This window comes from Eurosta solidaginis, chromosome 1, assembly GCF_040869045.1.
Source record: "Eurosta solidaginis isolate ZX-2024a chromosome 1, ASM4086904v1, whole genome shotgun sequence".
Classification (NCBI taxonomy): Eukaryota; Metazoa; Arthropoda; class Insecta; order Diptera; family Tephritidae; genus Eurosta; species Eurosta solidaginis.
In genome coordinates this window covers 169,877,192-169,902,634 of record NC_090319.1, presented here as the reverse complement: position 1 = coordinate 169,902,634, position 25,443 = coordinate 169,877,192, and the positions used below count along the sequence as shown (strand labels likewise).

The window sequence follows — 25,443 nt, the reverse complement described above, 5'->3', positions numbered from 1 at the left end:
CATGAGGCCTAATGTCGGTGTTGCCATGCATTGACTGTCAGAAGTAAAGTGTAGACATTTGACATTTGCTACAATTTTTTCATTTCCTGAATGAAAAAAAAATCATTGAGATAAAACACGCGGTGGTGAGTAAATTTCTATAATGCGTAATATGGTTTTTTATTAATTTATTTCTCTTTTTCTTTCCAGGTATCCAGTGCTGTTGAAGGTGTCATGGTACAACATGCAATTAAAACAAGCGGCTGAGCCATTATATCGTGAACAAAGCGTTGAGGCACAAAAAAACGTTTAAGGTGACGTATCGTTTTCTCTAAACGCTGCCAAAATGAAGTCCAAGGGAGATTTGACGGAATACGACGTGCTTAGCCGCAAATTGCCAACCGAGAAGGAGCCACAAACTCCACTGTACGAAATGCGTATCTTTGCCCCGGATAACATTGTGGCCAAATCGCGTTTTTTGGTACTTCTTGCGTTAATTGAAAAAGTTCAAAAAAAGTTCATTTGCACATTTCAGGTATGGCTGCCGATCAAGAGCCAATTAATAACAGCGATACAGAAACCGAAAGTACTGAAGATGAAATCGAGCCCAAGTTTAAATATCATCGTATTGCCAATGATTTGCGTAAAATGCTTAATACAGATGTGGTTACATGTAGTGCGGCGCACCCAAAGTTTTTGATGTTTGGCACTTTTCTGGGTCGTATTTATTTATTTGACCATCAAGGTAATACAGTGACTTCACATCTCTCGGGGGATAAACCAAACGAATTTTCACACACTGTCGCTGTCAATAATATAGATGTTGACGCAAAGGCCGAGTACATAGCTACTTGTTCTGATGATGGCAAGGTAAATATAACTGGCATATTCAGCGATGAAAATAATCAAAATTTAAGTTTTGGTAAATCAATAAAAGCCGTCGCTTTGGATCCGGATCCTAAAATAACGGCTGGATAACGATTTGTTGTAGGTGACGATAAACTAACGCTTTATGAGAAAAATTTCCTTAAAAAACTTAAATCAACTGTTTTATATAGCGCCGAAGGCTACGTTCTATCAGTATGTTGGAATGGATCCTTTATAGCATGGGCCAGTTATCTAGGCGTACGTGTTTATGATTTAAATGAAAAATGTTCACTTGGCCTCATGAAATGGGAAGAACCAACTAACGCACGCTTGGAGAATTTTCGTTGTAATTTTCGCTGGTCAAATGCAACTACGTTGCTTATAGGTTGGGTCGATACAATACGCATCTGTGTTATACGTAGACGAAATTCAGTTGAAGTTGCTTCCAGAGAATTGCCCGGTTATATAGTAGACCCAATATCAACTTTTCAAACAAACTTCTATATTTCTGAATTGGCGCCACTTACATCCAACCAATTGGTGGTATTGGGTTGCCCGAAAGAAAAGGATGCAGAGCGTACGTCATTGAGACCAGTTCTTTGCGTTATGGAACATAAACTGAATTCTTGTGAGGAGATTTGTACTGACAATCTTTCATTGCGTGGTTATCAGGAATATACGGTTAATGATTATAGTTTGGGTTGTATCATTGATGAAAATCGGTACTTCATTGTTGCACCAAAGGATATAGTTGTTGCTAGCCTATATGAAACAGAGGACAGAGTTAAATGGTTGATCGACCATCGTAAATTTGAAGAGGCAATGGAAGTTATATCAACACATGGCGGTAGCACATCATTGCTGTCTGTGGCCAAATTGTACATAAATCATCCACTCGCACAGAAGCAGTACGACGAAGCTGCGGAATTATGTCTGCGCGTATTGGGCAATAAAAATCACTTTGGGAGGAGGAAGTTTTCAAATTTGTTAGGTGCCAACAATTACGTTCAGTTAGCGCTTATCCACCTACCGCCGATGATTGTAAGCTTGATCCACATGTGTACGAGGTGGTACTATATGAGTATTTAAAATACGATGCCAAAGGATTTTTGAATCTTATCAAGGAATGGCCATCACATTTATACAATTGCACTGCGGTCATTAATGCAATTCATGACAATTTTCGTAAGCGCGACTATGAAAGTGCATTAAGAATGTACTTAAAGTTACAAAATGCCGACGTATTTTAAATGATACGACGTTATGATCGTTATGATGCAATACATAAAATGATTATACCACTCATACAGTTAGATCGGGAGCGTGCCTTTAAGATTTTATTTGAAAAAAATAAAATTTCACCAGAAATTGTTGTACAACAATTGGAACAAAATCAAGAGTATTTATATTGGTATTTGGATGAATTGGATAAATTTGATAAAAGTGGCAAATACCATTGGAAATTAGTGAATTTATATGCAAAATACGAACGTGAAAAACTATTACCATTTTTAAAAGAATCAAATCACTATCCAATGCAAGAAGCATTAGACGTATGTAAGCGGGAATTATTCTATCCTGAAATGGTGTATTTGTTGGGTCAAATGGGTAATCCGATAGGAGCATTAAATATTATTATAGAGAAGATAAAAAATATTGAAATGGCTATTGAGTTTTGTAAAGAGCATAACGACTCGGACTTATGGAATATATTGATTGATGAGTCTGTTAAAGATCCGGGAATTGTATTGAAACTGCTGGATGGCATAGTTGACTATGTGGATCCAGTCGCAGTTGTTGAAAAAATCAAGCTTGGTCAAAGTATACCAGGCTTACGAAATGCTGTAGTAAAGCTTTTGTGGGATTATCGTTTGCAGGTGAAAATTCGTAAAAGCATGCAAAAAGTACAATTTGAATTCTATTATAAGCAACATGAAAAAGTAGTAAATACACAAAATCGTGGCCGTTATGCTTCGGCCTCCGAGTATTGTTTGAAATGTCATCGATCGATTATTAGTACGAACGAAAATATGGCACCGCTTAAAGATATTATTATTTTCCTATGCGGACATGCATATCATCATAATTGTGCACCTGGCGCCTTGGATACTGATCACTGCGAATTTTGCAATCCCAGCGATTTTGATAAAAATTAAGGTGACGACTTTTTACTACTGCTGAATTAGATAAAAAAAAGACCATCGGTGAAATTGTATCGCCGAAACAGGTGTATGAGACTTCTCCAACCAAGATAAAGAGCTTCGGCATTTGGTTGCGTTATGATTCGCGTTCTGGTGCGCACATCATGTACCGCGAGTATCGTGATTTGAACGTTGGTGGTGCAGTTACACAATGTTATCGTGATATGGGTGCTCGTCATCGTGCGCGAGCTCATTCAATTCAAATAATGAAGGTTGAGTCAATCCCAGCCCGGTCTGTCCTACATTTGCCGGTGGATATCACACAAAGGAAGCGTAGGTGTGTATAAAATTACATCTTGGAGGTACTGAAGGCTTATTAATATAATTATATTCTTTTTTTTCTGAGGGAAGATTGTGTAATCAACATGGCTAACTCATACAACTCTTTCGCTATTGCCCGACGATGGCAACGTACCAACGTCAGAAGCTGCAGCGCTGCATTATGATATACAAGGAGCGGTCGAAGAGGGACGCTATTATATGGATATCGATCAGGTGAGTAATAGTAAATTAAGATTCGAAATCTCTCGCGGCAATGAGCCATAATGTTGCTCAGATACGCCATCATCTCGTTGCAAGGATCCTGAGCCAGATTAATTTGTTGATTTTTTGCCTTTTACATGCTCTCTACGCATAACTTTTTTCCAAAAAATAGAAAATAACCATGAATTTAAATAAAATGGCCCAAGTCGGGCATGCTTCAAATTGACCTCAAGTTGTTAAGTTACCCGAGATGGGTGCAGCTTTTCTTCTTTTCAAAAATTCTTTATCCCGATTTGCTGAAAGAGTAAACGAAGTCCGCGATGCCAAATTCTTTAGTAGGCTCCAGGTTTAGCTACTCTCTTGAAATAAATTCACAAAGCATACTTAAGTTGAAGATAGATGTACGTATGAGTAGGGTTTGAAAATGCATTTTATTTAAAAAAAACTGTAAAATAGCGTCTGAAATGTTGATTTTGATGCTTAATACTTCAACACCCAAGTCTCCCGGTTCTAGTATGTTCCAAATAGTTTGCCAAATTTCTTTGGTTGGAATGCAATGCGCAAAGGATAGTGTGCAGAAATCTGAGTTAATACCCTTTTGTGTTAGTCACTTTATTTTAGTTTAATGTTCCGCTTTTAATTGTCTTATGTGGAAAATATTAGGATATTCAAACTGAGATTCGGACCTGTTCTCCGGAATCGAAAGTATTTAGCCCATTAAGCACAGATCCTTACATTATTTTCCCCACAAATAAGTTTTATTAAGTTATTCATTTTATTTGGAAAATTTATTACAACGTTTTGCCGGAATATTTCTTTATTTAGTATAATAAATCTCAACTTGAAAACTCCTATCAAAAAATTGTCCCACCCAAGCAAAGCGATTCCGGTCGAAAGCAAGGTGACGTGTTCTCAATTTCGATCGATCGATTCTTTAGCGTTTTTTTTTTTTTTTTTTTTTTTTTTTTTTTTATGCAAAATTGCAATTGTCTTGTTGCCTCTGCATTTCCGAAAACCATTGGTGCTGGCATTTTGTTCAAATTTTTGCACAATTTTAATTTAACCAAAACCAAAATAAATAAAAACAGCTGTTTCGCTTTATTATCGACTCGATATGAAAAACGATACGAAATCAGCTTCGAATCGATTTGTTTAAATCGGAACTGAGAACACCAAAAAGAAATCGACTCGGAATCAACCCCGCCTGACCTTTCAAAGCGAGTCGGAATCCAGAACAGGCCGGATTGCTATTCAGAACACCACCTTGTGTTTCTTACAGCCAACCCAATATAAACGCACGCAAGTAATTTTCTGTCAAAAAATGTCTCATGTACATACAAGTTACATGAGAGCAACCCAAGCTGAATTTGCTGCGTGAAAAACTAACTCGATTTCCAATTTTTGTTCTGCGTAACATTTAGATTCGACGTTTGCACACATGCTTTACATTGTCGCAACGCATGCTTCTTTGGGTTAGGGCAAAGAACGCCGTGCGGTTTTATTGGGTCGGCTCGTTCAACATTTATTTGCACTTTTACACCTTTACGACGTGCATCTTAATTTTATATTCGAAAATACTTTTAATTCAATTGTATTCTGGGGCAGATAGTGAGTCTGCGTTAGGTTGTGTTGGCCTCGTTCGGGGGAACGAGAGCTGGGTGATTTGTGTGTTGGCCTCGTTCGGGGTGAACGAGAGCTGGGTTTTTTGGGATAAAGGAATATGGACTATTAAAGTTCATTTTCGTTGTCGTTGGGCGGAAGTAGTACCAGTTTCGCTATTGGTCTTGTAATTTGTCCCTTAATTGTATTGACGTCAACAACACGTACACGGTTATCGGAACCTGGATGTGTGTTGACGACTCTCCCCATTCTCCACTCGTTTGGTTGTAGGCTGTCCTCTTTTATGACGACTAGGTCCCCGGGTTTTACGTTGGATTGTGGATGTTTCCATTTATACCTTTTCTGGATCTCGGTGAGATATTCCGATTTCCATCTTTTGCAAAAGGTTTGATGAAGGGCTTTCATCTTTTGCCATCGGTTTACAATGGAGGCAGGGTTTTCACTACAGTCGAGTTCAGGTGGAGCTAAAAGATGCCCGCCTACGAGGAAATGGCCTGGAGTAAGCGGCTCCAGGTCGGAAGGGTCGTTGGATGAGGGACTTAGAGGTCTCGAGTTGAGGCAGGCCTCAATTCGACATAAGAGGGTTGTAAACTCTTCGAGAGTATATTTATGATCGGACGCGAGCTTTTTAAAGTGGGTCTTAAAACTTTTTACCCCCGCTTCCCACAAACCTCCCATGTGAGGAGCGCTTGGCGGTATAAAATGCCATTCTATAATGTGATGGCTATATTTAGTCAACGTTCCGTCCCTTGCTTCACGCAGAAATGCTTTAAACTCGGATCGTAAAGATCGAGAAGCTCCGACAAAGTTAGTACCATTGTCGGAGTAAACGTTTTTTGGACAGCCCCGTCTGGATACGAATCTGGCGAAGGCAGCTAGGAAGGACCCGGAACTAAGGTCGTTTGTCGCTTCTAGATGGATGGCTTTCGTCGAAAAGCAGACAAACAGGCAGACGTATCCTTTCGAAATTCGACATCCCCTCCCTCTGTAGGATTTTATATCGAATGGTCCCGCGAAATCTACCCCAGTGTTAGTGAAGGCCCTAGTAAAGGTGGTGCGCTCTTTCGGAAGGATCCCCATAAGTTGCGTTTGTGTCCGCTTCCTGTAAATAGTGCAGACTTTACAGTTGTGGATAACCGACCTTACCATGACTTTAACGCGTGGGATCCAGTACTGAGTGCGGATATGACGTAGCATCAGCTGGTTCCCTCCATGCAGGGTGGTCTCATGAGAGGATTGGACGATAAGTCTGGATAACCTGCAAGTATAAGGAAGAATAATGGGATGACTTTCATTATGGGACATGTCTTTCGATGCCCCAGTCCGCCCCCCAGTTCGAATGATGCCTTCTTCATCTATATATGGGTTCAGGGGTAGAATCTCACTCTTCCCATTTATTAGATTTCCTGACTTCAAGTTTGCGTACTCTTCTTGATAATGTTGCCTCTGGCATATTGTTATCAATCTTCGCGTTGTTTTTTCTATTTCGTCAGGAGCGATCGCATGAGAATCCCTTTTCACGGAGGCTTTAGTTTTTGGGTGCGTATTCTGGAAAAACCGAAGAATATAGGATATAACCCGCAAAGCCCTTGGTAAATCGGAAAACCTATCCAGAATGTCAAAGTTATTTTTCACCAAAGTTGTATGAACTTTCACCCTCTTTTCCTCCATATTCGTATTGTAATCTTCTTCTTGTGTTGGCCAATTTTCGTTGTCTTCTTGTAACCAAGAAGGTCCCTGCCACCACAAAGAATTGTTGATTAGGTCCGAAGCGTAGAGGCCTCTGCTCGCCAAATCTGCAGGATTTGACGCGGAGTCTACGTGCCGCCATACTTTGTCTCCTACTTTATCGATGATTTTCGTTATTCTATGTGCCACAAACGTTGACCACGAACATGGTGGTTTTCGGATCCACGCCAGTACTATAGTCGAATCTGTCCAAAGGGTTACTTTAATGTTTGAAAGTTGCATATTTTCTATGGCCGACTCTATAATTTCTGCAAGTAGGACTGCGCCGCAGAGTTCCAGTCGTGGCAATGATATGGTTTTGACCGGGGCTACTCTCGTTTTGGCCATCAACAGGTTGGTGAAGACTTGATCCTTTGTTTGTACCCTCAGGAAAACAGTGGCGGCATATGCTTTTTCCGAGGCATCGCTGAATCCATGTATTTCGACATTGTCCTTCAATGTGTAGTGAACCCATCGCGGTATGCGTATATCGTTGATCTTTTCGTAGTCCGTCATGAACGATTGCCACCGATGTAGAGTAGTTTCAGACACATCTTCATCCCAGCCTGTCCCTTCCAACCAAATATTTTGCATTATTATTTTGGCTACAATTACGACTGGTGCCAGCCAGCCAAGAGGGTCGAAAAGTTTTGCGATCGCAGAAAGTATTGACCTTTTTGTTACGGCGTGGTTATTGTCAAAGGGTTTCGCTGTGAAGTAAAAGTAGTCGAAATGGGCGTTCCACCTGATACCGAGTGCTTTTACCATGCTGGTGTCTTCAAACTCAAGAAAATCCTCACTTAATAGGTGTTGCTTCGGTATACCCTGTAGGATTTTCTTGCAGTTGGACGTCCATTTTCGCAATGGGAAACCTGCCGATTGCAATGCCAATGATATTTCGTCCCTTGCCTTGATTGCAATTTCGATGCTGTGTCCACCGGCGAGTACGTCATCAACGTACATGCAATTTCGCAGTATATCTGCTGCCATTGGATGCGATGCCTCCACGTCATCAGCTAGTTGGTGCAGCGTTCGAATCGCAAGATACGGAGCACAATTAACCCCAAAGGTTACCGTTTTCAATTCATAAATGTTAATTGGGTTTTTGGGGCATTTGCGAAATATGATTCGCTGATATTTTGTTTGGTCTTCATTGACCCATATTTGGCGATACATTTTCTCTATGTCGCTGTTAAATACGTATTTGAACAGCCACCAACGTAGTATAAGAACAGTCAGGTCGGATTGAAGAATCGGACCTGGATATAAGGCATCATTTAGACTTTTGCCATTAGTGGTAGGACAAGATCTTCTTAATATCGCATATAAGGTCCTTTCAAGTGTATTGTGCGAAAGATTGAAGCCCACCGTGAACCGGCTGATTGGACCTTATCAGTGCGGCTTCAGACCTGGTAAATCTACCATCGACCAGATTTTCACAATGCGCCAAATCTTGGAAAAAACCCGTGAAAAGAGAATCGACACACATCACCTCTTTGTCGACTTTAAAGCCGCCTTCGACAGCACGAAAAGGAGCTGCCTATATGCCGCTATGTCTGAATTTGGTTTCCCCGCAAAACTTATACGGCTGTGCAAAATGACGTTGAGCAACACCATCAGCTCAGTCAGAATTGGGAAGGACCTCTCCGAGCCGTTCGAAACTAAACGAGGTTTCAGACAGGGTGACCCCCTATCGTGCGATTTCTTTAATTTGATGCTGGAGAAAATTATACTAGCTGCAGAACTTAACCGCACTGGAACAATATACTATAAAAGCGTGCAATTACTGGCATATGCTGATGACATTGATATCATCGGCCTAAACACCCGCGCTGTAAGTTCTGCTTACTCCAAGCTGGAAAAAGAAGCGGTAAAGATGGGTTTGATGGTGAATGAGGACAAAACGAAGTACCTGCTGTCATCGAGCAAAGAGTCAGCGCATATGCGCTTTGGCAACCACGCTACTGTTGGCAGCCATAATTTCGAAATAGTAAAAGACTTCGTTTATTTGGGAACCAGCATCAACATTAGCAACAACATCAGCACTGAAATCCAGCGAAGAATCAATCTTGCCAATAAATGCTACTTTGGACTAGGTAGGCAATTGAAAAGTAAAGTCCTCTCTCGGCGAACGAAAATCATACTCTACAAGTCACTTATCGTACCCGTCCTGCTATATGGGGCAGAAGCATGGACCATGACAACAGCAGATGAAGCGGCTTTGGGAGTGTTCGAGAGAAAAGTTCTTCGAAAGATTTATGGACCTCTACGCGTTGGCGATGGCGAGTACCGAAGAAGATTTAATGATGAGCTGTACGAGCTATACGCAGACATCAACATAGTCCAGCGAATTAAAACGCAGCGGCTGCGCTGGCTAGGCCATGTTATGCGAATGAAAGATGATGCTCCGGCCAAGAAAGTGTTTCTATCGGAACCCGCCTATGGAAGCAGAGGTAGAGGGCGGCCCCCACTCCGTTGGAAGGACCAGGTGGAAAACGATTTAAACTCCCTTGGTGTGACCAATTGGCGCCGGTTGGCGGAGCGAAGGAGCGACTGGCGCGCCTTGTTGGACGGCCATAACCGTTTAGACGGTTAAGCGCCAATTAAGTAAGTAAGTAAGGTAGGACAAGATGCATTAAATACGACTCTGACTTTTGTCGTTGTACTTCCCTCCTTTATAACAGCATGGTGAGGTAGGAAGTAACAGTCATTTGAGTCTGGCGAAATATTGCCTATTTGTTTCATGTGCCCTAAAGTTTCATATTCGGATACAACTCTATTGTATTCCGTTTGAAGGACTGGGTTTTTCGCAAGTCGTGTCTCGTTGCGATAGAATTGAGAGCACGCACTTCTTAATGAGGGGCCTAAGTTAAACTCTTTCCTAAAGGGTAAGGAGACTACGTATTTGCCATCGTTGTTCCGAACTGTTGTGGATTTGTATAGCTCCTCGCAGTAAGTGTCATCGTTATTGATGCTCCTTTTCTTTGGAATTTCCTCTATCTCCCAAAAAGCCGCCAATTGTTTATCTAAAGTGACCTCATTGAAATATGAAACTAGGGTCTTATTTGTATCAACCGCATCTGTCCGGCCTGTCAAAATCCAGCCGAACACCGTTTCCTGTGCTATTAATGTGTTTAGCACGTCCTTCCTGATACCGCCTAGCATAATTTGGGGGTATATGTCTCCGCCCAGAATTAAGTCGACTGGCTCATTGACAAAGAATCTTTTGTCAGCCAGTACTAAGTCAGGGAATGCTTGCCTAGTCATTGCATTTATTCGGCAAGTTGGAAGATTCCCTGTCAGTTGTGGTAAAACCAGCATGATCGTATTGATCTCGATTAATGGGTCGGTTGGTGACCGCAGTTGTATGTTGCACGCTTCTTTTACTTGTGCAGACATTGTATTATTGATGCCCGAAACTTGGGCATGCAGGTGTTTGGATGGCAGATTAATTCTGCGCTTTAGTTTCTCGGTAATGAATGAACATTCAGATCCCGAGTCTATTAGGGCTCTCGCCGAATAGTCAACACCATTAAAATGAATCTTGACCTGAGCTGTCCCTAGTAATACCCCTTTATTTGTGTTTGCGAAACATGAGTTCACATTATTAATCGGAGCGTTTTCTCTTTCAGCATTGCGTCGTATTTGAACTTCCCGTGAGGTAGATGCTCCGATAGTGTCGGAAGTATTTGTTGGTTTTGGCTGATTCGAAATATGAAGCAGCGTATGATGTCTTAAATGACATGTGGCACAGTTCATTTGGCTGGTGCACCTTGTCACCGAATGGCCAGCAGAAAGGCAGTTTATACACCCACGGCTGCTCTTAATTTGTTCAAACCGTTTATTGGGTGTTAAACGTAAGAACTTTTCACACTTTGAAATTCGATGTGCAGGACTTTTGCACATCTTACACGTAGGTTTGGCTGTTGTTGCACTTGCCTGGTAGGACCCTAATCGTTTCGACGATGTATCTGCCGAGGAACGAGAAGCATGTGGCTTAGAGGGTTTTGAAACCGTATCCCCTCTTATATCTACCACAGTTTCCAACGTTTGGAATCTGCTGGATAAGAATTTATCCATATCTGCCCATTTGAAATTTCTGTTTTATTTTCTATGGTTTGTTCCCATAGAGCCAGTGTGGTTTCTGGCAGTTTTGTGGAGCACAAATATGTTAGAATTGCATCCCAGTTTGATATGTCAATCTTGTGACATTGAAGCGCTGAGATACAATTGTTTATTTCACGTTGCAGTTTTTTAATGGAGCTACCGCATTCGCTCTCAACTGCTTTTAAACTAAAAAGAATTTTTAATTGGGCATTGACCAAGATACGTTTGTTTTCGTATCGGTCACATAAATTTTTCCACGCTGTATCGAAACCGTCTGTTGTTAAGGAACACCGTTCCACTATCTCTTTGGCCTCCCCTTGAGTTTTTTGCCTTAAATAGTATAGTTTTTGCACTGCATGGAGTTTACTATTATTAATATATATGGCAGTGAACATGTCCCTAAAAGACGGCCATGAAATATAGTCACCTTTGAAAATATCCGTATCACATGCTGGCAGGCGCATGTGATATTCCATATTATCTGAGACATCTACTTTCTTATCTTTCTTTTCAAAATTTTCCAAAAGCTCAGCTATTGCCGCCTGACACTTTAGGAAGCTGAAATAGCACATTTTATGCTTCTTCTTGATAGCCGATAAGTCCTTTGAATCAAGCTCTGATGAACCTAAGAGCTTTTCGTATGTCACCTTCGTAGCTTCCCACAGAGTTTTTAACTCATCCCTTTGGTATATTAGGGAGTGTTTACTGTGTTGTGAAGGTGACATGTCGTTGAAGTCATTTTCATACTCCGTCACTACATCTGCTTGGCGTGTATAGGTATCCATTATATGAAAATTTATTGAAGTATTAATTGATTAATTGCCTTTGCAGAGAGTATTGAGTGAAAATGAACTGAAACGAAGGACTGTGTTTGAGAGAGATCTCTCGAGGAAGTGGCCTCGAAGCTTGCGAGAAAGCTAGGAATTAATTTAAAGAATGTGCAATTTTCGTGGTGGCAACGGCGCGCACCCACGTAATTATTCAAAGAATGCTCTAATGCAGATGTGTCAATGACTTGTGTAAGCCAATAAGTAATGGCTAGTGAAGAAAGTGGTGTTAGTGAAAAAATAAAGAAATGTATGAACGTTCGTTATGGACTTTTTGGTAATTTAACCAAGGGCTGTGATCTTTTGTATGACAAAAATTAGATCAGTCAAAAACTGATTTGTGTATTGCCGCAAGTGAAAAATAAAAATAATTCAATTTTTTAAAAAATTGAACAGGAAATAAGCCTTTTGGCCACCCAAACAACAACAACAATATATGTGTATGTAACCAAGTGCACTTTGTACTATAGCACCAAACTAAATTGCAAACGTATTGCCCGTGTAAATAAGTGCAAGTGATTTTTATGTGGGAGAAAATTTTATTTAATTAAATGTGCGCCTAAAATAAATTTACAGGTTTCTGAATAAGCAACCTTAACAAATCGAATTTTTGTGCAGTGGATTAAATTAATTTTTTCAGATAAATCCTGCAAAGGTGAAAATCGAAAAGTGACGCAAATCGGTGTTTGAGGTTATGTTAACCTTTTAGAGCAGTGTTGTGCTACCTTGAGCTGTGTCCGGAAAATCTTACCGCTGGTGGGGGATAGTTCCGGATAGTCACAAGGCGTGTTGCACAAACTTTAAATAACTGCGTTAAGCGCCTTTTTTCAAATTTTTGCACAAGATGAGACTTCTCACTTCACGGAAAAAAAACAAAATCACTTGCACTATTACATATAAAAAAGTCACTTTGTAATTTGTAATTTTATTTTGTGAAATTTTATTAAAAGTGAAAAGGAAAACCCTACCTAGCACGGAATACTTTCAACCACGTACCTTTATTAATTCGTTGATCCGGAGTACTCGAATGTGAATTAAATTTTGTTGTTGGATGTTTCCAAAATGTACCACCAAAATGTACCACCAAAATTTATCAGTTGTTGTATATTGGATATAAATCGCTGGTATCACCAAGAAAGTTGTATTATTTGCTGTTGAAATTTTTGGTTTTTCCTGTGTATTATCACTTCCTTGCTTTAATGCCTAGAGAGTTGAGTGGACTGTAATTGTGTGACTGGTTCTCTTTACCGGCGCGGTAAGGACCATGAACAAATGCGTGGTGGCAACGGCGCGCACCCACGTATTTGTTAAAGATTAGGTTAAGGCGAAAAAAAAAGGAAGAAAATAAAAACACCAAAAGGATTTCGTATTAATAAAAGAATTCACAAAGTGCTTTTATTTATATAAATACAACAAGTGTTAAGAAAAGGTTTAACAAATGTTGTGGAAAATGATATATATGTGAAAATAATTTTGAAAAGTTGAACTTACGTGAACGGGCGATTACGTGTTCCTTTGCTGGCTGCTGGATTAAAAGAGGACGAGACTCTTTTCCACATGAGCCGATGAACCCACGATACAGCCACTTCGTTGGGTTTCCCGGCAACAAAGTTGCTGTACCACGGGCTCACAGCGGTAAACGTCTAAGACACATACGTACTACCACTCACACATGCCTGTGTGTATATCACAAGAATATGCGGGTGGTAGTAACGAAGAAAATAAAACAAAGAAAGTTATGTTACGAGGGGGGGGGGAGATATATTTAGGCCTCTGGCCTAAACAATATAAAATAACTGCTTACCGAAACTCACTAGTGGGTTCGGTTCGACCTGAACTTAGGCTTCCTTACTTGTTTTCCCTTAAAATTTAAGATAAATATAAATAATATAAAATATAAATAAAAAGTCGGTAAATTTGTATGAGCTCGCCTTAAACTTGATTAACCTACTCTTGCACTCGCTCGTTTAACAATATGTACTCAAATGGTCGTGTGTACTTTTAGCTTGAAACAGGCACTCAAAACCTTACACTGATAGTGAAGAAAATCAAATATATTAAAGTGCCACCGATAGTTTCGCAGCTTTAGAGATACACATAGTTCTCAAACCAGATGCAAATTTCGTTAACCATTTCCTCACGGCTGATAGTTCCCCATATGGTTGATAGAATTGCAGTATGAAAATTTTATTGGGTAGCCTGCGGAGTCATAAGTGGGTTCAGCGATTCTAATATCTAGGAAATTTCTGAATACATAGTTTTAACGCCTTACATTTCTCATTTTCCATAAAATTGCATTAATTTTTTACATGTCCAGGAACTTGAAAAATTGTCAAATATCAATGCAGTTTTTCGGAGAATCGAGTTTTGCGCTTTAATATTGTTTGGCAGGCTAGAAAACTGTACACTCAGTATTCTTATAGAAATTAGTACGTGCTTTCATAATATACCTATATGGCCAACTACCAACGCGAGGAGATTGGTCATGGAAATCTGTTCCTGGCGCGGCGAGAAATAAGATATAGCTTTTTCATTAATTGTTTTCTTTATTTCTTTATTTCTTTAGGTAACGAGGAAAGAAAGAAAATTATTGAAACTATACGCTTGAAAGGAAATTATTTATATAACACAAACAGAATTTACAATAAAACAGGGGAGCTGCTTGTATCTCGACGACCTAAAAAAAATAGATCCGCAGCTCTTTATAAAACCTGTCACCACTGCAAAGGAGTTTTTTCGCTTAGTAGTATTAGAAGGCATTGCCAAAGTTGTATGGGCGCTTCGGCGAAAGGAGTACGTTCCAACACTGTTCTTTCCAGGCGTATTGAAGGACGGTTGCATAGTAAGGCCAATCAAAGACTTGTCAAAGTAATGGCAGTTTTGAGAGAAGATGATATTGTAAGATTGGTTAGGTATGATGACCTATTGATTGAATTTGGAAATTGTCTTTGTGAAAAATACTATAAACAGCAGCAAGAAGAAATGATCCGAAAGGGTTCGGTCGCCTTCTTGCAACAATGCGAGACATTGACAAAGATATCACAGATTTTAAATCAATCTATCATCCGCGACTCTATAGAACTATGGTAGAGGCTGTAAGAAAAATATCGGGCTTCGATCCACTCACTGGTGTACATCAGGCTCCCTCACTGGCCACTTCTATTGGCACCTACATTAAAGCAGTCGGTGACTTACTTAAACTATATTATGTGGAAAACACAGACGAAGAAAAAGAAAAAATTGTGGACAAATATCTATTTCTCCACAAAATTCAATACAGCCAAGTCATAAATAGGGTCGCACGTGAGGATCAATCCGAAAAACATCGTCAACACATAAAACCATTGCCCACAACCAGCGACATTAAAAAACTAACTATTTATGTTAAAAATAAAATGATTAGTTCTTACGAATTATTACAAGAACAGTACACTTATCAGAGCTGGCTCAGTCTTCTTCAATATACCTTGATTTCAATTCAGACCTTTAATCGTCGTCGGGCGGGTGAAATTGAAAGAGCGTTGATTGCAGACTTAAAGTCCAGGGAAAGAATATCAGAAACCGAAAATACTGAGATGTATGAGAAATTGTCCGCAGCAGATAAAAATTTAGCACAACATTTTTCAAGATTTATAATAACAGGAAAATTGGGACGTGATATCCCGGTTCTGCTTGATCCCGACATGGAAAAATCAATCAATTTGATTTTGTTGCATAGAACCTCTACAAAAATTCCAGCAAAAAACCCTTACATTTTTGGTATTCCCGGATTTACCGACGGAAGGTTCAAATATCTGCGGGCTTGTCAGCTGATGCGCCAGTTCGCTGATGAATGTGGCGCAGAACACCCCGAAAGGTTACGTGGAACCTATTTGAGGAAGCACGTTGCCACAAGCTGTGCTGAAGAAAACATGGATGAAAACAAAATTACTGATATTGCAAATTTTATGGGCCACGGGGAGGCAATTCATCGGTCACACTATAGAAGATCTGTAGTGTCGAGAGACGTCCTTGGGGTAGCCAACGTACTTATTAAAGCACAGGGTGACGAGGATTTTAGAAACAATGTTAATGAAAACGACAGTACTTCAAAGCCTCAAGAAGAGGTATCTGTGGAGAATGAAGTAATCGATGATGAGACTCCATCAACTTCTCGAATTTCTTGTATATCTGCTTCGAATGCTGCTTCCCGAATCAAGAAAAACCGAGTTATATATTCATCTTCAGAGGAGAGCTCTTCCGATGAAAGCAGTCCAAGAAAAACTAGTACCATTACAACGCGCTTTGTCAAGCGAAAGCCTGTGAAGAAAAACGATGAAAATGAGGATATAAAAAGGAAACTCAGGTGGACAGCCGAAGAAAGAAAAGCGGCCTTCGATGCATTTGGCGAGACTATCAAAAAAAACCGACTGCCGAATACTACAGATTTGAAGAAATTTTTAATTGATAACCCAACCTGTATACGTACCGTGAACCAACTTCGAACATGGGCATCCAACGAAAAGAAAAAATATGTCCTTAAGCGTGAATAATTCTGGCAATATTTTTTAACAGAAGTTAATTTTTCTAAAGTAGAATTAAGCATAAGTTAAGAAAAGTATTTTATATCAATTTAATTAATTCACTTTTGAGGAACATACCAAGAAAGTAATGATACTGCATCATATTATCTTTATAATCTTTTGCATCAAAGTGTTCATTCAACATATCACTCATTTACTTCAATAGTGCCATAACTCAAAAAACACAATTGTTCAGGAGAGCCATCCAAAGATTTCAACTGCCATATGTTGTGTATGTAAAGGCCGGTTTTGATTTGATCTGACGTGCTCAATTTTGCACGGATCGCAAAGAATTTTTTATATACCATCGACCTTGATATTAAGTACGATTTTACGTTATTAACTCGAAAATAATTTTTTTTGAGTTGTGACACTATTGAAGTAAATGAGCGATATAGTTCTTAATTGTTATAATAAGGGTAGCTTGGTACCTACTAAACCGTTTTGTATGCCACCATTTGAATTCCTTACATGCCTTGTAGTTTGTTTAAAAGCGTATATTCGGCATGTATATTTTATTTGGAATAACAGTAGTTGATTTGCTTTAAGCAAAGAAATGCAACTGTTAGTTTGTTTTGTATTCCACCGTTTGAAATATTTATTAAAAGTATGTAGTGTGCATTTAATTTGCATACTATCCAGCAAGCACTGGGGGGAACACTTCAAGTTTTTAAAATACCGTTATATCACAATTTGATGTGCAACAGACTTCATGTACAAATTTATTAATTTAGTTGATTTGCTCTAAGCAAATAAATGCAAATATGGTTTTTTTTATAATCCACGGTTTGAATTGTTCATTAAATGTATATACAGTTTGCATTTGCATACTATCCACAAACCATTCCTGGAAAAAAAATTTCAAATATTTGAAATGTTATATCACAGTTTGGTATATAACCGATTGTATACATGTACAAATCGCGCGTGCATATGAAAAAAGACAGTAAAAAATTTTGTCGACGAAAAAAGACGGCAAACGATTTTGACGACGAAACAAGACTCCACCTTTTTCAAGTGTACTTCAGAAAGTTGCAATTGATGTTCAGAAAATTACAATTGAAGTTCAGATTTTTCAATTGAAGTTCACAAAATTGCAATTGAAGTTCAGAATTTTCAATTGAAGTTCAGAAAATTACAATTAAAGTTCAGTATTTTCAATTTGAAGTTCAGAAAATTACAATTGAAGTTCGGAATTTCCATTTGTAGTTCAGAAAATTACAATTGAAGTTCAGAATTTAAAATTGAAGTTCAGAAATTTTCATTTGAAGTTCAGAAAATTCAATTGTAGTTCAGAAACTTTCAATACGGGTTGCTTGTAGGAAAATTCTGTGAGAAATAAAAAATTTAATTTAAATGCACTTAGCTCTTTTTAATACATAGAATAAACTAATTAAGTTCATTTAATCCGAAACATGTTTTATACTGCCTTGTACTAAAGCTACAAAAAACCTGTTGGGTTCATGAAATTATTATTTAATTCTCTTATGTCTTTTATCGATAAGTTATCCTAAAACGCGCGGAGAGCGGAGTTATTCTACGGAAAATATTTACATGCTTATATACATATCAAAGGTGCCTAACTCCACTGCCGACATTTTTAGAGATTTTGCATTCCGGGGTATTTTCGGGAGATCGTGAAGTTTTGGGGTTCCCAAAATCATCCCGGAAGAATACGCACATGACTTTGGAAGACTCCCCAAAAGACCTGCAAACGGAAGACTCCAAAATTCATCTCGAAAATACCAGCAAATGACTTCTTTCCTTTCCTTTTCTTTTCTCTTCTTTTCTTTTCTCTTTTCTCTTCTTTTCTTTTCTTTTCTTTTCTCTTCTTTTCTTTTCTTTTCTTTTCTTTTTTTTCTTTTCTTTTCTTTTCTTTTCTTTTCTTTTCTTTTCTTTTCTTTTCTTTTCTTTTCTTTTCTTTTCTCTTCTTTTCTTTTCTCTTCTTTTCTTTTCTTTTCTTTTCTTTTCTTTTCTTTTCTCTTCTTTTCTTTTCTTTTCTTTTCTTTTCTCTTCTTTTCTTTTCTTTTCTCTCCTTTCCTTTTCTTTCCTTTTCTTTTCTTTTCTCCTTTTCTTTTCTTTTCTTTCCTTTTCTTTTCTTTTCTTTTCTTTTCTTTTCTTTTCTTCTCTTTTATTTTCTTTTCTTCTCTTTTCTTTTCTCTTCTTCTCTTTTCTTTTCTTTTCTCTTCTTTTCTTTTCTTTTCTTCTCTTTTCTTTTCTTTTCTTTTATTTTCTCTTCTTTTCTTTTCTTCTCTTTTCTTTTCTCTTCTCTTTTCTTTTCTTTTCTCTTCTTTTCTCTCCTTTCCTTCTCTTTTCTTTTCTTTTATTTTCTTTTCTCTTTTCTTTTCTTTTCTGTCCTTTCCTTTTCTTTCCTTTTCTTTTCTCTTCTTTTCTTTTCTTTTATTTTCTTTTCTTTTCTTTTCTTTTTTTCTTTTCTTTTCTTTTATTTTCTCTTCTTTTCTTTTCTCTTCTTTTTTCTTTTCTCTCCTTTCCTTTTCTTTTCTTTTCTCCTTTTCTTTTCTTTTCTTTTATTTTCTCTTCTTTTCTTTTCTTCTCTTTTCTTTTCTCTTCTCTTTTCTTTTCTTTTCTTTTCTCTCCTTTCCTTCTCTTTTATTTTCTTTTCTCTTTTCTTTTCTTTTCTCTCCTTTCCTTTTCTTTCCTTTTCTTTTCTTTTCTCCTTTTCTTTTCTTTTCTTTTCTTTTATTTTCTCTTCTTTTCTTCTCTTTTATTTTCTCTTCTTCTCTTTTCTTTTTTTTTCTTTTCTTTTCTTTTCTTTTCTTTCCTTTTCTCTTCTTTTCTTTTCTTTTCTTTTATTTTCTTTTCTCTCCTTTTCTTTTCTTTTCTTTTCTTTTCTCTTCTTTTCTTTTCTTTTCTTGTCTTGTCTTGTCTTTTCTTCTCTTTTTTAGTTTTATTTTTTTAAGCGTATGGGTTGAAAGTTTTTGAACTTCAACTGAAATTTTCTAAACTTCAATTGCAACTTTCTGAACTACACCTGAAAAAGGTGTAGAATCTATATTTACTAGGAAGAAAAACGAGAATTTCTTTTTTCGTGAAACAATTTATTTGGCGACTTCTTGTCGTCAAATTTTGAATCGCGGCCTTTCTTTGTATGCACAAACAAAATGTATTAAATATTTAGTTGATTTCATCTAAGAGAAGAAATGTAAGCTTCTTTTTTTTTCATTTCACAGTTTGAAGTGTTCATTAAATGTATGCATCTACTTTGCATACTATTCAGGAAATTTTTTTATATGTTATAGTAATGGTATGTTTATACCTATTGAACCGTTTTGTATTCCACAATTTGATTTACTTAAATGTATATGCTTTGTATAGTTTGTTTAAAAGCGTATATTAGACATGTATATTTATTTAGTATAACAGTGGCGGGTGTACAAATATATTAACTGTTTGCCACTTTTACAAAAAGATACTGACAATTTTAATTTTATTTTTTGGATATTAAAAGCTATAAATGTATGCCTTGTGTATAAGTTCATTAAAATGAGATGAATAAGAATATGTACATACACTGTTGTGCAAAACAAAAGCAACAAATTTCCTTCAAATATATAATTGGTTGTGTTTCTCATGCTAATCTATTTAAGAAAACGGTTTGTTTTTTAGATATGATGTAGTTATCGACAGGTCAACTATTTATAAAATATTTACTGACTTAGAGCAGTTACATGTAAGCAGAACAACAAAAATGTGAAGTTTGCCTAGTATGGAACTGTGCAAAACAAAAGCAACGAACTCCTTTTTGAAACAGGATCTTTCTTTTTGACTACATTATTACACCTCCGACCTAAAGGTGCAACTGGGCGGCCACTCCCCATTGGTCCTTAATAGCAGAGAGTAACGATTTCGCGCTAAATAAGCTTTAACTGGGAATATTTATTTTTTATGGACCAATAGGGGTTTCTAGCGGATTCAAGGCTTTTAACTAGGTCAACGAATATAGGCCCGTTGATTCCTAAATGATAATTTATTAGCTTTGAGTATTACTTCAGGTCGTTTCCGTATTGAACAATTTCTCTCTGCCGCATATTCAACTACGTCTGCACGATTAGTTTTCGTTTAAAACTTAATTTTATAATAAAATTGGGGAGTGAAATAAACTATTTTTGAAGATGGGTCTCTCACAAGTTCCTAATTTGATTATATTGGTTCGAAATGGTTAGTTTCTCAACTCTCACTTTCATGAAGGGCCTACAAAATTTAAGTCCAAAAAGTAATAAGTAAAGAGAATTTCGAATGGTTCTTAGATCAACGCTGTTAAGAAAGTCGCGTTGGTTCATTGTGGTCCGTTCGAACGAATGTAATCAAATTATGAAAGGAACTTGTTCTTCTACCTTATTATAAAATTAAGTTCTAAACGAAAACTAATCGTGCAGACGCAGTTGAGTATGCGGCAAAGGAAAATTGTTCAATACGGAAACGACCTGAAGTAACACTCAAAGCTAATAAATTATTATCAAGGAATCAACGGGCTTATATTCTATTATTCGTTGACCTATTTAAAAGCCTTGAATCCCCATAAAACCCCTATCGGGCTATAAAAAAGGTAATGTTCCCAGATAAATCTTATTTAGCGCGAAATCGTTACTCTCTGCTATTAAGGACCAATGGGGTTTGGCCGCTAAGATCACTACATGTAAATTCTTTAGGTCAGTTAATGTTTTATAAATAGTTCACCTGTAAATGACTATATCATATTTTAGCAAAACCGTTTCCTTAAATAGATTAGCATGAGAAAGACAACCAATTATATATTTGCAAGAAATTTGTTGCTTTTGTTTTGCACAACAGTGTATGTATAATACATTTGTTTTTTTTTTTTTTTTTGAATTTTTATACTGATAAAAATTTTCGCATTATTATCTTGTTTGCTCTATAATTTTTAATTTGTGGTAAGAGCACGCTTTTACCAATTTGCTTCCAAATTGAAGAACATCTTTAAGACAGATATCATATAAAAAATCTGTATATCTGTGTTGCACCTTTTTTCGTAGTATTGAATTATTTTAGTTTATTTTGTTAAAGCAAAGAAACTACTGCAAAAATGTTTGTTTCATCACGCCAAGTGCTCATTAATTAACTTAATTTGTATACTAATATACTGGCAAATAAAAACAGAATTTTATAAAAACAAGTCTTTTTTGGTGGATCTGAAGCTCCCAATTAGACACAGGTTCAAAATCATCGCAAAAAGGCCCCGAAAAACTTTCCAAAATGCCCCGGAAGACTCCCCAAAATCATGTCGGAAAGACCCCGAATGACTCCCCAAAATTATCCAGTAAGGATCCCGAAAGGACTTCTGAAGACTACCCAAAATCATCCCGAAAGGACCCCGAATGACCCCAAAATCATCCGCAAAAGACTCCGGAAGAGTCCCCAACACTCATCTCCAAAAACATCGGAAGGACCAGGAAGAGTCGTCAAATTCAATCCCGTAAGACCACGTAAAGACACCGGGAGAAGGGCAGAAGACTCCACAAAAGACCCCGGAAGGACCCCTGTTGACTCCCCAAAATCATGCCGAAAGGTTCCGGAAAGACCCGGAAGCCTCCCCAAGAGATCCCGGAAATAACCCTGATGACTCCCCAAACTCATCCCGAAAGGACCTGGGAAGGACCCAGAAGTCACATGAAAATCATCCTGAAAAGACCGTGCAAGACTTCCCAAAAGGCCCCGTAAGAAACATGGTAGACTTCCAAAAATGCCGCGGAATAAACCCAGAAGACTCCCCAAAACCATTCCGAAAAAACCTCGGAAAAGCCCGGAAGACCCCAAAATTATCCCGAAGATATCCTGGAAGGGCCCTGAAGACCCCAAATTCATCCCGAAAAGACCTGCGAAGGAACAGCAAGTATCCCCAAAATCATGCCGAGGACTCCGGAAGATTCTATAAAATCATATCGAAAAAACCTCGGAAAAGCGCGGAACAGTTCCCAAAACTATCCCCAAGAGATCCCAGAGGGAGCCCGGAAGACTCCCCAAAACCATGCCGAAAAGATCCCGGTAGAACCCTTAGAGAATCCCCAAACTCATCCCGAAAAGACTAGGGAAAGACCCGGAAGTCTCCCCAAAATCATCCTATGAAGACCCTGGAAGGAAAAAATAAGCTTTAACAAGAAAAGAAAAAATAAAATTAAGTTCTAAACGAAAACTAATCGTGCAGACGCAGTTGAGTATGCGGCAAAGCAAAATTGTTCAATACGGAAACGACCTGAAGTAACACTCAAAGCTAATAAATTATCATCTAGGAATCAACGGGCTTATATTGTATTATTCGTTGACCTATTTAAAAGCCTTGAATCCCCTTAAAACCCCTATCGGGCTATAAAAAAGTAATGTTCCCAGTTAAAGCCTATTTAGCGCGAAATCGACCAATGGGTTTTGGCCGCTAAGATCACTACATGTAAATTATTTAAGTCAGTGAATGTTTTATAAATAGTTGACCTGTAAATGACTACATCATATTTTAGCAAAACCGCTTCCTTAAATAGATTAGCATGAGAAATACAACCAATTATATATTTGCAAGAAATTTCTTGCTTTTGTTTTGCACAACAGTGTATGTATAATACATTTGTGGTGATGACCATCTCCACTTTTACATAAAACTGTTTAAACGGTGTTAAATCATTGTTCGAACTGTAATATTTCTGTTATTTTTCATTGAAATAAGCTCCATTTAAAACTTTGCAATGAAAATATAGCCAATATAATATTATTTTGATAATTTTCAAAACTGGGCGTGGCACTGCCTCTTTTTCGAACTCGGCTATCGAGGCTGGTAATGAGGTGAAACTCGAAAACTAATTAAGACAACCAAACTTTATGGGTGAATTGGATATGTCGATGGGAATAGTAAAAATTAACGAAATCGGTTCATAACCACGCCCACTTCTTCATCAAAAAAAAAAATATTCGAAACATACATATCTACAAAGTAGGCGTGGCACCGCCCACCCCTGCTTCAGATTACATATCATAAACTTTAGAAGATATAATAAAATTGTTTGTCATTGATGGAGGAATAAATATAAATATATATGAACAAATGCGTGGTGGCAACGGCGCGCACCCACGTATTTGTTAAAGATTAGGTTAAGGCGAAAAAAAGGAAGAAAATAAAAACACCAAAAGGATTTCGTATTAATAAAAGAATTCACAAAGTGCTTTTATTTATATAAATACAACAAGTGTTAAGAAAAGGTTTAACAAATGTTGTGGAAAATGATATATATGTGAAAATAATTTTGAAAAGTTGAACTTACGTGAACGGGCGATTACGTGTTCCTTTGCTGGCTGCTGGATTAAAAGAGGACGAGACTCTTTTCCACATGAGCCGATGAACCCACGATACAGCCACTTCGTTGGGTTTCCCGGCAACAAAGTTGCTGTACCACGGGCTCACAGCGGTAAACGTCAAGACACATACGTACTACCACTCACACATGCCTGTGTGTATATCACAAGAATATGCGGGTGGTAGTAACGAAGAAAATAAAACAAAGAAAGTTATGTTACGAGGGGGGGGAGATATATTTAGGCCTGTGGCCTAAACATCCGGCCCCCTTGCCGTAAGCAACAAAGAAAAAAAGAATGAAAAGGAAAAAAAGGAATGACACGCGATCGCACGTCCAGTAAGCCGTTATGTCGATGTGCAGATGCGGACTGCACGCACTGCACGTCGCACGATGGACTTCGTGTCTCGTTGTCCTGAGAAGAAAAAGAAAAGATGTTATTAAATACACGTACGTGGTTTTAAATTCCGTGCTGTAATTACTTAGTTCTAATGAAACGCTCCTATTTTTGGCAGGCTCCTGAGACCACCAGCCCGAATACGGTCGGTTGGGTCAGGAGACCGCCAACTGTTGTTGCTGGCGTTCCGCTCACCATCAGTTCGGCGTATAGATCAGCGCCGAGTGTAAGACGAACTGGCGATGAGCGGTAGAACTGCGGATCTGCAAGCCGCATAAATTCAAATGGAACGGCAACCTTTGCATCCACATTGGATGGCGGACTCAACCGATAGTGGCCGTTGACCACGGCGGCTTGGGTAGTGACACGAGTCGTTGACCCGAACTTGCCGCGCAGAATAAGGGTACATTGCCCTGGTCCTTGGCGCTCTAACTGCAAATCGCGTACCAGCTCTGCATCGACGATGGTGCTGGCGGCGCAGGGATCAATGATCGCACGTACCAAGTGTAGGTGCCCACGCGATTCGACGCGTACGATGGCCGTCGGCGCAATGGGCACGAAAGACCGCATGATGGGCGCTGGAGTGGCTGGGAGCAGCCGGCCGGTTCGGAAGCCTTCCGGTGTACCACGCGATAGTGCTTGCATATTTTGGGCGTCAGAATGATATGGCGTCGATTTATCTCGCCGCTGCTGTCTGCCGCGTTTGGATGACTTGGTCGGGCCTCCTTGGAGTCCAATGTCGTGGTGCCGCCAGTTGTTTCGTTCGTTTCGACGTTTGTTTACTATCGCCGCGCTTCTTTCATGCTGTAACAGCGGCCGGAAACTGCGCATCCCATGGTTGACCGTTGACGGTCTTGTTGTCACCGTTTTACTTATTTCTTCCTCCGCCTTTGCTCTCTCCTCCTCCATTTCTTCCTCCTCCACCTGCTGAGCCCAGGATTTAGCCGTTCCCGATAGGTTGATTGACAACGCGTCGTCGGACGTGTTGTCGTCGCCATTTGTGGCTGTCTCGTCGCATACCGGCTGACGCTCATCTAAATGAAGCGTGGTGTGGTGCTTCTCTTGGCACCTCTTGCAGCGATACTTGCTGCTACACTTGTTTACCCGGTGGAAGGGTGACAGACAGTTCGGACAGTACTTATATAAAAGCACTGCCCGCAACCTCTCTTCTGGAGATTTTTTCCGATATTCGGGACAGATTCGTAGACTATGGTCCCTGCCGCAGAGCTGGCAAGCGACGTCGAAACGCGTTGCGCCTCCCTCTGACTTGGCCAGTAAAGTTTGGTAGCGGGTCATGATCTGAAAGAATATTGATATCATTGATCATACCCAAATTGAGGTTGGCGGAATGTTGTT

The 25,443-nt window shown here is 38.7% G+C and overlaps 1 long non-coding RNA gene and 1 pseudogene across 1 annotated transcript in view; one reads left to right on the top strand and one right to left on the bottom strand.

The window, feature by feature from the left end:
* Window positions 1–25,443, bottom strand: part of LOC137239696 (uncharacterized) — a 98,616-nt gene that overhangs the window by 31,271 nt on the left and 41,902 nt on the right. The window lies entirely within an intron of this gene.
* On the top strand, window positions 96–10,914 carry LOC137236934 (vacuolar protein sorting-associated protein 41 homolog; annotated as a pseudogene).